Source organism: Mauremys mutica, chromosome 9 (genome assembly GCF_020497125.1).
Source record: "Mauremys mutica isolate MM-2020 ecotype Southern chromosome 9, ASM2049712v1, whole genome shotgun sequence".
NCBI lineage: Eukaryota > Metazoa > Chordata > Testudines > Geoemydidae > Mauremys > Mauremys mutica.
In genome coordinates this window covers 81853949-81867496 of record NC_059080.1, presented here as the reverse complement: position 1 = coordinate 81867496, position 13548 = coordinate 81853949, and the positions used below count along the sequence as shown (strand labels likewise).

The following is a 13548-nucleotide window of genomic DNA, read 5'->3' as shown; positions in this document are numbered from 1 at the left end:
CTATCACCTAGTCATACATGAATTTGTAATGATTTGGTTTCTAGTACTGCCCTCTGCTGGATGGAATATATATTTTACCACATAGTGTTTATGGTGATATCAAGGCGATAAACTGCAAACCCGTGTGATAAATCACATTTATCACGCTCCACTGACTGCCTCACTTGCACTTTGCTCATTAATCCATCTCCACTGTGACTTATTCCAAAACCATGTTCAAACAGCTGCCAGTTTTTAAAAATAACTTGAAATCCTGGCCCATGACAGGTTTAAGGTCCAACCTCTCACAAACCTACAGGTCTAGAAACAAGTGCTTTGCCTTACTGGAGAAGCTGGAAACTACTCTGCAATTTTTACAACTATTTGAGGCTCTGGTTAAGAAAAGTGCTGAATCACATGCTTTTCTGAACAGGGATGCTTTATTAAATTGGAACATGAATGCTGCATACTTCATGCAAATTACTGGTTGTACTTCAATGGCTGCATAAACATACCATAAAATAACCTATGGCCTCAAAATGTGGCAAATGAATTTGAATTTGGTTATTTTTCCCCAGACAAGTGAGCTGAATGAGTAGTTGTTACAGCTCCACTAGTAGAGAGAGATTGGTTTCAGACCATCCATCTATCCTAATCTGGTAAATAGTAGTGTCACACATAAATAACAGTTCATTGCATGGTTTCAGAGTAGCAGCCGTGTTAGTCTGTATCCGCAAAAAGAATAGGAGTACTTGTGGCACCTTAGAGACTAACAAATTTATTGTAGGATAAGCTTTCGTGGGCTACAGCTCACTTCATCGGATGCATGTAGTGGAAAATACAGAAGGAAGATATAGATATATATAGATATATATATATATATACACACACACAGGGAACATGAGACAATGGGTGTTACCATACACATTATAAGGAGAGTGCATCCGAGGAAGTGAGCGGTAGCCCACGAAAACTTATGCTACAATAAATTTGTTAGTCTCTAAGGTGCCACAAGTACTCTAGTTCATTGCATGTTTCTGACTAGCAATGGATACTAAAATTAAATTTGTACCATCTGATAGTTTGATGATCTGAGTTCAGTTCCCAGAGAACAGATGTTTATTCCAAACACCGTCACCACAATTGGTCCTAATTGGCACCCTTCCTGGCTGTGTCAGTAGAAAGGCCAAGCAATGAATGGGAAAGGGGACTGAACTACTTTCTCATTCCTAGAGGTGGATGATCAGGCTTGGTATAAGGAGGAAGTTGTACCTATTTACTCTCGGGATGAGCTTGGTGTGGTCTTTCCAAATCTGGGCTGTACTCTCTCTGCCCTGAGGATACAGTTTCCAAGGCTATCAATCTAACATCTTTCACAAGCAGTGAATCCACTAAATGAGAGAAATAAAAATGTACTAGGATTTTTCATGGTTGCTATGCCCTCTGAATACTATAGTGACATTTCTGATGTCTTTAGAGCCTGTACTTTATATTGCTGACACTTAGTGGTGTCTGATATACTTTACATGTTACTGGCTACCTTAAATGCTACCTTAGCATTTCTCTAATAATGGCACAGAGACTATGAGCCAAGATACTAAACAGTCTAATGTACAATCCTGGGAGCTTCATAAGAGATGTATTGTAAAGATGAATATTTAAAAAAATATTTTAATAGGGAAGAGTGTTATATAAAATCCTGAATTTTTAATAAACTTTTACTTTCTATTTTCATAGAGAGTCTTTATTTCTATATTGTTTGTGGCCTGGATAATCAGTATACGGTTGGGAAAATGCATAAAGACAGGCTTTAGGGCTATTGTTCTGGTTTAATTGCTGCTCAACCAATGATTCACTGTTGTTTTTGGCAGCTGAGCAGACTTTGCTTGGCACTGTAAATTTCCCCTATTTATGTCTCTGAGACTCATCTGTTGCTGAATGGCAAAAGCAGGCAGCTTCTTATATATGTACAAAAGGAGCTAGAAGGAGAAGGAATAGTTTATGTGCCTTACAACAATTACCTAAAAGCAGCAAAGAATCCTGTGGCACCTTATAGACTAACAGACGTTTTGCAGCATGAGCTTCGTCCGACGAAGTGGGCATTCACCCACGAAAGCTCATGCTGCAAAACGTCTGTTAGTCTATAAGGTGCCACAGGATTCTTTGCTGCTTTTACAGAACCAGACTAACACGGCTACCTCTCTGATACTTAACAATTACCTAAAGCACTAATATAGCACCCATTACCATTGTAGCTGAATGCCTTATTGTCTTTTTCTTCACAACACCCCTCCGATATTGGGAAATGCTATTATCCCCATTTTAAAGATGGGAAAATGGGGCATAAGAAACTAAGTGACTGTGTGGTGCACTATTGAACATGGGTCTCTTAAATTCTAGGCTAGCACCCTAGCCACTGTATCATCCTTCCTAAGTTCCTCTATGATGATTACTTACATCAGAGCTGGTTAGGAAATCATTTTTCCCCTACAAAAAATGTTGATGGAAACAAAACTTTTTTTGTTTTCATCAACATTTTTATTGAAAAATTCAGGATTTTGGTATAAAAACCAAAACCTGGATTTTTTTAAAGTGTTCAACAACCAAAAAAAATCTATTCTCAGGTTTTCACAAAACCCTGAATTCTTTTTGATGAAATGGATTTTTTTTTGGTGAATATTTCCATTTAATCAAAAAGCCATATACCATCAAAAAAAGTTTCAATTAAAAAATTTTGGTCATCTCTAGTGTCAGTATAGTTAGTTAAAAAGGGAGGTGTTATTTCAATTGGAGTTTTAAAGATATAGGACACCATTTTCCAAGCTAAAATGATCTAATATGCAAAATCTGCATATTAAGTGTTCCCATGGAAGTTTTACATTTCACCATCAAAATGACATGCATATGACATTATGTTCATATGCCTTGAATCTCTTGAGTTTGTATTATAATACTAACATATTTATATGTCCTTTCTCACAAAAAGTCATGGGATTATTTACCATATGAAACTATTTTATACTAACCTGATTAAACATAATTAATTAAATATAAACCTTTTCCATTTTGATATGAATGTTTTAATAGATCTGGGAAGGGTTCGGCATAAGTAGTTAAGTCAGCATCACATACAAATTCTGTGACAGAGTGCAGGGATAGAATCTAATTCTTCAGGTAACCAATAACAGCCATAACCATAAAGCCATCCTTTCTCTGCCTTCAATCCTTTGCCTCATTTATTACATACCTTCCCAACTTCTAGAACAAATGAGGCAGGGACCTACTGACAACAGCCTCCTTTACTATACCACCCTGAGTACTGTGCATGCTGTGCTCTGAATGAGGTTGGGGTTTTGTGGAAAAAACATATGTGATCATATAACTGTATAATAATGCATACACATGAGATGACCACATTAAGACTGCACAGGCAACCTTAATTCTGGTATTTCTTAATTTTGAGTGCTTGACTTTGCAACCTTAGAGTTATTTTAATGTGGGGGGGGTAGGTTGTTTGTTTGATGTAATTTCTTAATCTTTTACAAAAAACAGATTGAATTTTTTTTCATCTTATGGAACCATATTGAGTCCCTCAAATTAGGTCATCAGCAGGACTCAGACCTTCAGAGTCACAGCACAGATCTCTACCATTTGAACAAATCAAGTAAATGGTAGCAGCAGTAAGCTGTTATCCTGTATATAGATCAGAGACTAGAAGGGAAATGAGATAAACATTTTGCCAGTGGATTTCACAGGTGTTTGCTGGTGGCAGAGGAATGTGGAGACTAAAGATTGTGGACTCAATTCCAGGTTCTGTAGAGGAGTGTTCTCTAGTAGTTAGACCCCTGTGCCCCGGCCTGTCTCTTTCCTCCTATCCAACCCCACCCCTGGGCTGTGCCCAACCTGCTCCTATCTAACCCCCTTCACTCTAGCACCTGCCCTCTCCCGCTCTGCTTCTATCCAACCCCCTCCTCCTGTCAGTCTTCCTTCCTACATCTGTTCCTTTCTTTGCTGTATTCCACCGTGGCTGCCTGGACACTAGCATGGTGAGCACTGAGTGCACAGGAAAGACTGTCTCCCTGCTCTCGGTTCTGGTGCTATAGTGGCCAGGAGGACCGATTGCTGGGAAAGTCTTGCTCAGCCCCTGCAGCCTTGTGCTGGAGCATGCCCAGTACAGATGGAATTTTTAGAGAATTTAGCTGCCCAACTCTAAGAAGTCTCAAATTAGCGTGTGCAAATTCAGATTTTTTCAGAGACTTATAATTTTACCAAATGTGTGAATTTTTATGGGGGTAACAAAAGACATGTCCCTGATGCCCCTCACCAAATTTCAAGGCCCTGCTTCAAAACATGGAGCTGCTAGAGCTTCTCAGTGAATCAGCTGTAAGAATATTTTTAACATGGGCAAACAATATATTTTTTCCTAACCTTGTTCTTGGAAATGGTTGAATAATTTTTGCAGAAATTTTCCAATAAAAATTCAGCTGGAAGCAGACATGTGGCATGGAAAATTTCAGCTCAAACAGTTTAAGTTTGGCACATCAAAAGCACATGAATGCAGAGCCTTTTAATGGAAAGTGTTGGGCAACCTTAACTATAGGCAGGGCTACCAGCTCTGCTTTTAATATATCTGGTCTGTTTGGACCTTACTTCAGTCATTCTTCACAAAGGGTCTGAGTCCTGTAAGCTCTGTCCCTATAGAATTCTCATTAAGAGCCTATTATGCCTAGTGTTGCCCAGCAGGTCTTGGCACTCTTTCAAATTCCACTTAAAAGATGTTTACAAATTAGTATGTGAAATACAGTTTTCATGGTTTAAAGTTTGAATTATCCAACGATCAAATCCTATAGTAAATCCATAGGCAAAGTTTGGGTTTGTATGGATTCACTCTGGTTTCCCAAAACCAGAAATGGTTTGGGTTTCAGCAGTGATGCAGCTACAGACTTTGGAGCTCAGGGAAATACAAAACACCTTGCAAAACTTGATTAAAATTGTTCTGTGAGCTAAAGTATAAATAATAATGACATTATGACCAGGAATGAGGGGAGTTAGAGAAGATGATAGGCCATGGACAGATAAAGATATCAGGGGAAATTGTTGTTCTTCTAAGTTTTGCAGCTGCTTAATGATGCCCAATTTAAATGCAACCTCCCACTTTTCTCTGAGAAATCAGTTGAAAATGTCTTCTGCAGAACTAGCTGATCCTTCTGAGCACAAGGCCCAACCAATAGGAACCGCAAGCCTTGTTTTCACAAGTGCTAAATATCTGCAGCTTGTGTTAACTGCAGTTTGATTTGTAGGTACTCAGCACTTCAGAAAATCAAGACCCTTATGACTTCTAGCATGTGAATTTCCATATGTGACCAGCCTCAAAGAACCAGGATTGAACTTGAAGTACATTGCAAACAGTAGTCTGATAAACATACAGACAACAAGAGAGCAAATCATTTAGCAGTTCATGAACCCAAACAAAATTTGAGCAAGCCAGTGACAGATTCTGGAAACAGTTCACACTCAGTCCAAGGAATATTTAGAGTATTTTGATGATTCTAGCTGAAATATCCATACAGCTCTAATGCCCAGGTCTCACAGCCCATGTCAGAGGTAAGTGTACTGGTATTTGTTGATTTTCAGTTCTTTTGCTATTCCATTGTTTGTGTCCAACATCCCCCTCCCCAATTTTGCAAAAATAAAATTGGCCATAAGGAAAAGGGAACAAAACAACATTTAATGTATGGTGTGGTAAAACATTACCAGGGCCAGTTTACTCATGCTTGAAAATGTACGTCTCTCTCGAGTCATCAGCTGCAATTCCTGATGTCCACTGAAAAAAAATGTATAAGGAGATGATCTGGTGAATGAAAGCCAATTATTTTATAAATGTAAACTAGTTTTTAAAAAGTACTGTAAAACATTATATATTTATAGATACAATTTTGTTCAACTGTCACATCACAAAATGAATTATACATTAGTCCAAAGGGTTTAACATTTATGAATGTCTTTGTTGCCTTGGTATTAAAAAATAAAATCTTCATTGTCTGTGTTTGCATGACATGTTAACTTTTGTATAGGTAGCACAGAGCAGAGCTGCTGTAGTTACCAGCCTCAAAGAGACATTATATACACAATGGGGTTTATCACTTTTTAAAGGTGAAGTAATGCCAACATAATTTTGATATCTTCTTTTTTCCAACCCTGGTAAAAAGGCAGAGATATTTTTATAATTAAAATGTTTTGAATGTATGTGGTGGGAGAAAATGGAACTGATATTTAAAATTATTTAGAAGACATTGCCATCTCTACCTAGCCTACCTGCTGCCAGTTACAAGAGTTTGCAAAGCTCATTGGACCAAGCAGAGCTACTAGCAAGTATTAATAAAAGTGTAGAATTTGGGTTAAATTTAGTTTTAAATCCAAAGAGATTTAAAGATGGGGTTCAAACTGTGTTTCATCAGATTTAACCCTAAAAATATTGAGCCAGCTTCTCTTGTACAACCCTACTAAAGTCAATGGATTAAATGCATGTCTTTGACTTCAATGAGGCAGCATCCGGTTATGACAGCAATGAATTTAAGCCATAATCCCTATTTATACTGTCCTGGGGCCTTATCCTTGTTAGGCCTGAATAAAGATGTAGCACAAAACCAGTTGTGCCAACCTGACTGGAGTCAAGCATCTAGAGGTTTCTGGGTAATCTCAGAGTGGAAAATACTGAGAAGCAGCATTGTCTCACAAAGCCCTGGGAAACAGTGAGATCAGTGAAGGGGCTGGGACCAGCTGTGTTATATTGAGAAACAAACTGTCTGAGGAACTGATAAGACATACAAGCATCTCACAGTTCTGACTCTAACTACTTGGTTTAGTGTTCGGTGTGTTTTAACTCCCTCGCATTCCTAACCTTTGGCGCTTGTTGAGATATTAACAATTCAATATTGTAGAGACTAGGCATGCGTATATATTAAAAGGTGTCTAATTTCTAGATGTTAGACAAAGGGGGTGGATTGTTCTAGTGAATGATCTATGACGTAATAAAACTGTCTATATAAGCTAATACTAAGCTGTAAAGAGGGGGCTGGTTCTCTTCGGATACGAGCTGTTCTTTTACTGACACGTGCACTTGTCAATAAAGAACTTTTGATCGGACCTTGCTGGTGTTGCCTGTCTCTCTGCGGTCAGACAACGAACTTCGCTGTTGGGGTTCGAGTCCCCGACATCCTGACAGGTGTTGAGCATGAGGGTCCTGATCTAGTGAAGCACGTGAACACATGCTTAACTTTAAGCACGTGTGTCTAAAGCCCACTGCAGCCTATGGGCATATTCCTGTCCATTTCAATGGGTAGTGGATCAGGCTTGTGCATAGTATAGAATTCAGTGGGATTATTACTCACATAGTTAAACTTTTAAGTGCTTTGCTGGATTGGGATTCAGGATCTCCAACTACCTTACCTGAAAACTATTAGTATCAGGCTTCTAGATTGTATAATTTTTATTTCCTTTCCAGCTCTCTTCCTTCACTCTAGTTCTTTTTGACAAGCAAGAATCACGGAGAGTCATTTTCTGTTAAGTGAAGAGCAGAGGGGTAAACTAGCTTGAGCATAAGGAATAAACAGCTTTTATGGTTAAACTCAGTTGGACTGAATACTGGAATTCCAGCTCTTAACCTCAGATCTAAATTGCTGCATTGCCCCATGAGTCTATCTGAAAATGCCCCCACCCTAATGCAATTACAAAATGATTATAACTAGTACTCTGCTGAGTATCCCATGTACAGTAGATGTTATGAAATGAGTTTGTACTTTGCCAAAGTAAGATTAAATTTGGTTGAAATACCATTTATCTTTGAAAGTGTTAATCTGATTTATCTTTATTTTGTACTTTTTCTCCCTAATGTATTTGACAGCGAAATTGAATAGTTTTTACTGCAGAGCTGAGCATGAAAGGTGAACATTCAATTTGCTATTTCTTGATTTTTATGCAATGTGTACGCTTCAGTACTTGATAAATTCAAACCTTCTGGGAAAGAACTACAGAATCCTATTGTGAACACAAAGGACCAGATGTTGTCTTATATAATAGAGATTATTGGTTTACATTTTTAATTTACAAGAAAAAAATTGATTCTCTGCAATATATTGTGAAAGTTCAGTGAGTCTTATTTGTATTGGAGTAGCTGTGTGACGTTTTGGTGGGATGGTGGGCATGGAGGTGATAGGATTAGCCAGGATGCAGCAAAAAGGATGCAGCATGGAAAGAGGGAATAACAAATACTGGAGATGTTTTGGGATCGTGGAAGCTTGGTGAAGCTAGGGCCAATTCTGGATAGAATTGAGGAGGTGGGAGAGAATATTAACTGGCATTTCTCTTTATAGGTCAGTGGCAGTTCATGTAAAAGAGACCTGCTTAATTATAATACTTTGTTATTTCTCTCTTTTTAAAGCTCAGTAACTTATTGCTGGAGTGTGCACACCAAGCTATGCAAATACCAGTGGGAGGGGAGAGATGTTTTAAAACTGTATTCTGGGCTGAGAAAACAGAGACAAAAATTAATGAAATACTAAAATAACCTTTTGTAAAGTGCCAGTTTATGATTAACTTGTGTGTGAAAACTAGGTAGCCTAGGATTATGGAACTGTCTGTAAAACCTGTTCTCCTAACCTATATTCCATACAGTTACATTCAAAAATTTTTTACTCAAATCAAAAGTTAGATAGGATGATGTCAAAATAAGGCTTAAAATAGAATATTAATGCACCCTTAGCTAGCAAGTCACGACTGTGCCTCCATAATAATAATAATAATTAATAACTAACGACACAATCCTCTAAACACTGAGGATCTTTTATCTGTACTAAAGTCTTCTACTGCAAAACTAGCAAGCAAAAATCTGTATCAGAAAGGAAGCTACATAGCCACATTGCATCTGATCTGAATTCATGTAAATAATTTCCCCTCAAGAGATATTTTCCTTCTCCCTTTATTTTTTAATGTCTGCCTTCCCTGAACCACTAAGTAAATGTTACCATAATTTGTTTTTGATGCTCTAACTTAATTTCTTCCCTGAAGAATTATAATTTTTCTTCTTATTTGTCTTTAAAACACCATGCTCCCCTGTAGAACTACATAAATAGTAATTGGTAATGCATGTTTGTTCCATATGCACAATTCCTACTGAGATCAGTGGAACTCCCTGGCTCAAGTGCGTGCTGATACATATCTAGTTTTGAGAAGAACTTTGCCCTAAATTATCGTTCCGTCTGTTTGAAAACTACTGTCTGCCAGCTGTACTATGTGAAACATTTATACTTGCATAGTACACTAGTAACTGCACCCGCTAGGGGCTAGAGAGCTACTGTCTTGCAGGGGCATCTCCAAATTGTGAGATCATTTTGTTCTCTAGTGTCTGGAGCTTAATAATTAGGCATTATATCCAGGATAGACTGCCACTCCAGGGCAATGTGAACTCATGTTTTAGACACCACTACTATAGCATGTATATTTAAATTAAATATTTAATTGTTTAATCAGCAGAGAGCAATTATTTCACACACTTTTAGACATTGTATCCAGAAGAGGATGGTTGTGGAAGGACAGAGAGAAAGACACATATGCTCACATAGCATGTTATAGACACTTATTGCTTTTCTCTCTCCTCCCTATCAGTTGAAAAAGTTAGCAAAATTACTGTATTGTTACTTCTGTAATATTGATATTTAAACATGTACCTTAATATCCTGTATGGTTGGTACTACCAGTTCTGGAGGGCAATTCTCATCATTAATCACTTACATTATGGTAGTATTTAAAAGCTCTACTCAGAATGAGACTATTGTGCTGGGTGCTGTTCAAAAACAGATGAGACAGTCTTTGGCCCAGACAGCTCATTTGCTGAATTCCTCCTCTGTAATAGCCACAGCCCCCAACAGATGGAGCCTTTACATCCGTGTAGCTGAGAGCATCAGGATTTTTTAGTTACCTATATAGACTGGTATCTAGCTCCTTGTTTCCAGGTGCTTGTACAAGACTTCTTGTTCTTCTTCACAGAGAAAAGCCTAAGCACCTGTTGAAGCAGTTGGAAAAAAGAAGATGGAATCAGTGCCATGTGAGCACATAGTTCTCCATGGACCACAATTTGGGAACAACTGCCCTACGTATTACACTGAAATTGCTCTTAAGCTTCCACACAAGGAGCCAGCAAAGGTTGAATAAATTTTTACTGGATACCAGTCTAAAGGTCTTTGCTTAAGGCAAGTGGTCTTTGGTACATGTTTCAACCCAAGTCAGTACATTAAGGATGGAAAAGTATGTAACAATCCAAAAAGTGAAGAATGCAGCTGAACTAGTAAAGTACTCCATTTGTAAAGCATGCAGCTCAAATGGCACAAATCCAACTACTCAGTGAAGTTTGATCAGCTCAGTACAGTACATAAGAACCCAGCAACTGAGTTATGCGGCTCAATTAGCACAGTTCATAAAGCATGCAGCTCAATTAGTGAAGCACTATACGTAGGTAACAATGTGGGTGGAAATCTATTATTCCAAGTTAATTAGATATGCAGCTTGATCAGCAAACTATGCAGCTGGATAATTAAAATATGTAACCTGATCCCCAAAATATATATACAAAACTGACTAGTTAAAATTGCAATTCGTGCATTAATGATAGGGAAAATTTGCTGAGCCCATAAAGGACTACATGTATGACAATGGGTTTGTTTCAGTTAAGGATGAGCATGCTAGAACACTCTCAAAAATGAAATCAGTCAGAAAGAAATTGAGTATGCAAACTTTTTCTATTTCTGATTTACTTTATTAACTGTACTGGACCTAGGTACGTAGCAGATGTTCTCTTTTGTGATGCAGATGAGCTGTTTCAAGCACTACAGACTAATAATGAGATTTGTTTATTGCTGCTAAACAAGGCTGCCAAACAGCTCCACATGCACACCCTATGATTGGATGGCTACAACTCTCAGACAGTGTCTGTTTTCTGGAGGCTACAGGCACAATCCATTAGCTTTTTAGTCTTTACTCAGGGAAAATCTCCCATTGACTTCAGCAGGAGGTTTGACTGAGTCTGGACTGCAGGGTTTGGCCCCTGGAAATAAGCAGCTACTCTCAAAGTGTCAAAGAATATTAGTGTGGTGTGACAGTAATTTAAGTGGAATGTAAGCAACACTTTTGATGCAAAAATAATCCTTAGAATGGTTAGAAAGTAGGTTTATTAATATGGAATTTGCTAAAATATTAGGCTAATATATAACATTTTATCTGTCAAGACAACTTCAAACCCTGCACAAAATCTATTTAAATCTATGAAATAATATAAGTGTACTCATTATTGGGGCGGTTTATAGTCAAACGTTTTGCCCAGAGATGCCTGTAATAAATTGGCCCATATAGAAACAAGGGATTATTGAATATACTTATGTGCCCCGTTTTGCCCTACTTTATCTAGGCCAGAACATTGCTTGAGGGAATGTCTGTTGGGAGAACAGGAGACTATTCTAAAGCCCACTGAAGTCAATGGGGGTCTTTCCACTAGTTTCAATCCACCTTGGACTAGGCCATAGGCTCCCAGAGTGCAGACTTCTCTCCCCTCACAAGACTGAATGCAGCAGGAAGAGGCATCCAAAAATGTGGAGGACTCAGAGCTGAGTCCTAAAAGAAGCTGGATATCTCTTGTTATGTCAGGTAGAATGTACAGGTATTGAGCCTAATCCTGTAGTCCTCACTCAGGCAAAATTCCCAACAGGTTAACTAGTTATATGCCTGATTAAGGACCAGGTCGACCAGTGCAGAGTACTTTATTGAGTACTTTAATGAGCTACATAATAATTTGGCACATAAAAGATAATTCCTTTACAAAGGAAATGCTCTCACAGTTGCTCCAGGTGTACACTGGAGTCAGTGGACCTTTTTCTGGGTTAATTAATCCACTTGGATTCAGTGGGAATACTCATCAAATGCCTGATCCTGCAAGGTTCTTAAAGTCCTCAGTTCCATTGACTTGAATGAGAGTCCTTGATGGCACACAGCAGAATCGGGCCTGTAGTAATGATGAGTAGCTTAAGGAATGGTTGCAGGGCTGAACCCTCATATCATGGTAGCTGAGAACAGAATTTGACCCCTTGAGGTTCTGGCTGGCTGCTTACCTGAACTGAAAGCAAAATTGTTTGAGATTTGCTAATCATTAGTCAAACTTGTAAATTATTATTACTATTAGGCAGTAGGATGACCAGACAGCAAGTGCAAAAAATCAGGACGGGGTGGGGGGGTAATAGGAGCCTATATAAGAAAAAGCCCTAAATATTGGGACTGTCCCTATAAAATCGGGACATCTGGTCACCCTATTAGGCAACTTTTTAAATATTTCCTTCAGTGTTTTGTATTATGGAAGCTACAGTATTCTGCTTGTTTTTGCTTGCTAACTCTTGTGATACAAGAGTTTTTGGGACCCAGTTAGGTTGTGGGGAGACAACCTTAATCTTAATGTTTTTATCATTGCTATTTGTTTAATTGTAACAAATATCATGCTTTAAATGGCATCACTCTGACTGTGAAATTAATAGAGCTATCAAAATCCAAGTTGTTATATAACAATGATTAATTATTTACAAGCCAGTCTGAGCTAAAGCAGTACTGTAGCTGTCAGCATTGTCATTATTAAAATTAAAATGCTTTGTCTGAGTACTAGATAACATGACTCATTTAGGCTAAATGAAATGAATGCTGAATACTCTATTTCTCTTCACCATCATTGTTCAGTTAGTCAGACACAGCACAATAACAAGATGTTTACTCCAAGAAATCTAATAAATACACAACAAAAAATAGTTTTACTGGTTTCTTTCAAAAAAGGACAAACTGATCAAAGCTATTTAATTAAAAGTTAAAGCTGAGGATGTTCTAAAATTGGGCAAACTGTTTACAAGCTAATAATTTATTTGATATCCTTTTTTTCTAGTTGTGAGTTGTATGTGAAAAGCCTTTTGATTTTTTCATTCGTTGAAACTGGTCAACAGGCTCTTGCATGAGCATATTTAAACTTACAAGTTGCTCAAGAACATTTTGCTTCACCTGTGCCTTTGTTTCTATTTGTAATTCATGGTATATGAAGATCAGAGGGTATTGTTTCTGCTCCCTGATTGGATGATTAAAGCTTTTATAAACAGTCTGAGGAAAATCAGAGATTCCATCTAAATATTTCTGCCATGTGAATATATCTTACAAGTATTCGTTTTACATGAACATTCACAAGAACAAAAAATTACTCAAATGAATGTTCACAGAAAACAAACAAAAAGATTTATGAATAATATTGAAGCCAGTTGAGCATTAACAAGAAGAGAGAGTGAGCTTGACTGGAACTTACCTGTTTGTGAGTGACTATGTCAGTCCAGTAGGATACAAGCATCCTATTAGATTTGACAGCTTTCTTGTCCTTTAGTGAATGTCACTCCTGTTGCATATTGATTGGAGAGTGTGCCCTTAATAAAAGGAAGGACATAGTGGCTTTTTGTGGTCTCTTCATTTTTATGTTGCATGTACTATGATGAATAATATTTA

The 13548-nt window shown here is 37.8% G+C and overlaps 1 protein-coding gene across 4 annotated transcripts in view; it reads left to right on the top strand.

The window, feature by feature from the left end:
• The window catches only part of VEPH1 (ventricular zone expressed PH domain containing 1), a 189783-nt gene that overhangs the window by 848 nt on the left and 175387 nt on the right, over positions 1 to 13548 (top strand). For 3 of the 4 annotated variants that reach the window (XM_045029716.1, XM_045029712.1, XM_045029711.1), the window contains one exon: positions 5280 to 5583. The exons of the other annotated variant lie outside the window; for it this stretch is intronic. The gene's annotated coding sequence lies outside the window, so the exon portion shown is untranslated. The remainder of the gene's footprint in view (positions 1 to 5279; positions 5584 to 13548) is intronic. 4 annotated transcript variants of the gene reach the window in all.